Source organism: Onychomys torridus, chromosome 2 (assembly GCF_903995425.1).
Source record: "Onychomys torridus chromosome 2, mOncTor1.1, whole genome shotgun sequence".
Taxonomy (NCBI): Eukaryota; Metazoa; Chordata; class Mammalia; order Rodentia; family Cricetidae; genus Onychomys; species Onychomys torridus.
Window position 1 is genome coordinate 159327808 of NC_050444.1, and position 3588 is coordinate 159331395.

Consider the following 3588-nt stretch of genomic DNA (forward strand, 5'->3'; position numbering starts at 1 on the left):
TATCTTTTTATTTTTATTTTTTTTAATTTTTTATTTTATTATGTATACAGTGTCCTGGCTGCATGCCAGAAGAGGGCACCAGATCTCATTACAGATGGTTGTGAGCCACCATGTGGTTGCTGGAAATTGAACTCATGACCTCTGGAAGAGCAGCCAGTGTTCTTAACCTCTGAGCCATCTCTCCAGCCCTATCTATCTTTTTAAAGACTTGTGTGTGGGGGGGGGGGTAAGTATAGGGAGGGAGCATGCATGCCTTGGTATACAAGGTGGGGGCCAGAGAACAACTTTGTGGAGTTTATTATCTCCTTCCACCTGTACATCAGTTCTGAGGATCAAATTAAGTCATTGGGCTGGCAAGGCAAGCCCCTTTCCCTGCCCAGCCACCCTGCTGACCCACAAATACATTATTATTATTATTATTATTATTATTATTTTATACTTGGTTTTTTGAGATAGTGTTTCACTATGCAGCTTTGGCTGACTTCCAACTCACAGAGATCTATCTGCCTCTGCTTTCCTAGTGCTGGGATTGAAGTCAATATACCACTATGCCCAGCCATAAACACTGTCTAGAAAATCACTGTGTCCTTAATAGACAAAGAGCCTTTATAACTTGCACCACGCTGTCTCTCAAGAGGTTTGCCGATGGATCCTCCTGCCTCCAGCATGTTGCTGGCCATCCAGAGCTGGGTTGGGTGATGTCTGTAAGTCTGTTTGCCTCTGGAGCTACAATCCCATCGTGGGCAGAAACCAGCTGATTTTAAGACTGGGGAAGTGACTCATCCCCAACACACACACACACACACACACACACACACACACACACACCACACTCACCTGTATCAAAAAGTTTGGGGTGTCCATCAGTTGCAGGAGGTGCCCTCTGCTGGACAGCCTCAGCCAGTGCCTGAAGTCCATGCCCTGTGCCTGGGTCTGTGGCTCCAGCCCCTGTCTCAACGGAGTTGACTGCCACTGAACCCAGTGAGTCCTAAGGAGACACTGAAGCCTCTGCCAGCATTGAGTGATATCAGCTCGTTGGACATGAGCCTGGGCTGCTAACTGCATCCAGACCTCTAGGACCCTGGAGAAGAAGGAGGTGTCCATTAGAGCCAGGATTCTAGGGCTCTGCAAAAGACAAATGCCCAGGCCTGGGCCCCTTCCCATCCCTATTCTAGATAATCCACCAAATGTGCATCAGAAGTGGGTAGAATATCACACACATCGGGGGCAAGCATCCTGTTTAAAGGGACAGAGGGCAGTCCTAACTAACAGCTACATTCTGCTCCCCTCCCCTGGGAAGATGCCAATGCACTGCCCATTTATTGTGTTGAGCACAAGTGCACACTTGGCAGGGCTGCAAGGCAAGGCAGTTAACATGAGAAGCTTTTCCAAGGATGCGTCACACTAGAAAGTGGCAGAATCGGGACCCACTCCCAAGATCAGGATGTCTATACCCTCCTGCCACCCAGACACTCAGCAGGCACCACTCAGCCACCCAATATGCTCCACCCTTACCAAAACCAAGTTCAAAACCTGAGCTGGAAGCATGGTATGAGGCTGCCCTCAGGCCTTGGGCACTCACCTGGTTGTCAGCTGCCGGACAGCATGAGCTTGGTGACCCTGGCCTGGGTAGGACTCCTGCATCCACAGGACCCAGCACAGGGCCACCTGGATTGGGGTCAGGACTTGTGCTCTCCTTCCTGACAGTTGCTGGGCCACACAGCACTGCCCCAGGGAGACTCACCATACCACAAAAGCCTGCTGGGTCTGGCCCTTCCTCAGGTGCCTGTCAGCTCCACTCGGCTGCAGAAAGCTTCTCCAGCCCAGGGCCACACAGCGGTGATTCTGCGCAGGGGGCCCTGCTCTGCAGGCCTCCTGTGAGCTAGCAAATGTGGCCCCCAGGTCTTTTCTCAGGTCCTCCTGGAAGACTTGATGCTGGTCCTGGGACACTCCTATGTTCTTCCAGCGTTCACACCAGGTCTGGAAATAGCTGCAAAGAGGGTGGGGCGGGGAGGGGCACAGGTCAGCCCTCAGTTGGGTGTTGTGTTTATTCAAAGTGATACCTGCAGACATGCCTGTGAACTCAGCACTGAAGCAGGAGGATCTCTGGGGGTAGCCTAGGCTTGAAAAACCAAGGGCTGGGGATCTAACTCAATTGGCAAAGTGCTTTCCTAACATGCACAAAGCCTTGGGTTCAATCTCTAGCACCAAATAAACTAGGCATGGTGGCATATGTCCATAAGCCCAGCACCCCTGATACAGAGGCAAGAGGATCAAGATTCGAAGTTATCCTTGGCTACATAGTGGAGGCCAGCCTGGGCTACATGATTTCACCCTCTTTTGGCCACTGTAAGAGGATTGAGGACCTGGACCTCCTCAGAGCTGAAGAAAAATCTGTCACCTTCACTGGCCTGTGAAGTCACAGGACTAGTCTGGTCAGGAGGTAGACTGTGAGGCTTGTCATCAAGCCCAAGTGTAATGAGAGGGTGCTGGCCACTGCCTCTGGCTTAGGCCAACTCTCTTCAGGTCCCCACCTCACCAAGGTCCCAGGCCTCCAGTCAGAATCCTAGAGCTTTTTATGGCCCTGGGCTCCCTGCCTTTGAGTGGTGAGGACAAAGAGCCCTCCCTACAGTCTTCAGACAAGCCCCCAGGTCCGAAGACATCTCTATTTCAGCCTAAGGTACCGCCTACTGTGAGCCCCAAATGCGGCCTTCTGCAGAACCTGGAGGGGGACTTGCCCCCACCTCTGATACTGTTCATGGAGAAACTGCTGTCCTGGGGCCAAATAGACCAGGAGCCACTAGGACTCCCCCAGCCTCTCCCCTGCACCCTGCTCAGCCAGCCCTCTGCCCTACACTATCTGCTAGCTAAAATGCCTTTGGTCACCAGACTTTGCGTTCAGGTAGTTGAGGCACTTCTGTTGCTTTTGGAATTGCTTTGGTTTTTATTGGTCCTGGGAACTGAACCCAGAATGTAATGCCACCCATGCTAAACACACACTCCCCGGTGGATGCTATTCCCAGCCTCAAATTTTCTTTTTGTTGAAGATTTTGACAATGTTTAGGCATTAGAAGAACTCAGAGTTTTAAAAATCTAGGGGCTGGGGTGGGGGGTGGCTCAATTGGGGAATGCTTTGTCTTGTAGGTCTGAAGGCCTGGGTTTGATTCCCAGTGTTGCACAATTCAGGCCTGATGTCTCAGGACTATAATCCCAGCACTTGAAAGTTGGATGTAGGAAGATCCAAGAGTTCAAAGTTATCCACAGTCAGCTACACAGCAAACTGGAGATGAGTTTTGGCCACAAGAAACTCTGTCTCCAAAAAACAAACCAATAGTAAAGTAAACTTTAAAATCTAGATTTCCTGGGGCTAGAGAGACATCTGAGCATGAAGAGTGTGTTATTACTTTTCCAGAGGTCTGAGTTCCATTCCCAGCACCCACATCAGGTGGCTCACAAATGCCTCAAACTCTAGCTTCAGGGGGTCCAATGCCTCTAGTCTCTAAGGGCACCAGCATGCACATAAAATATATTCACACAAATACACATGTACATGCATGATTAAAAATAAAATCTTTTTTAAAAATTTAG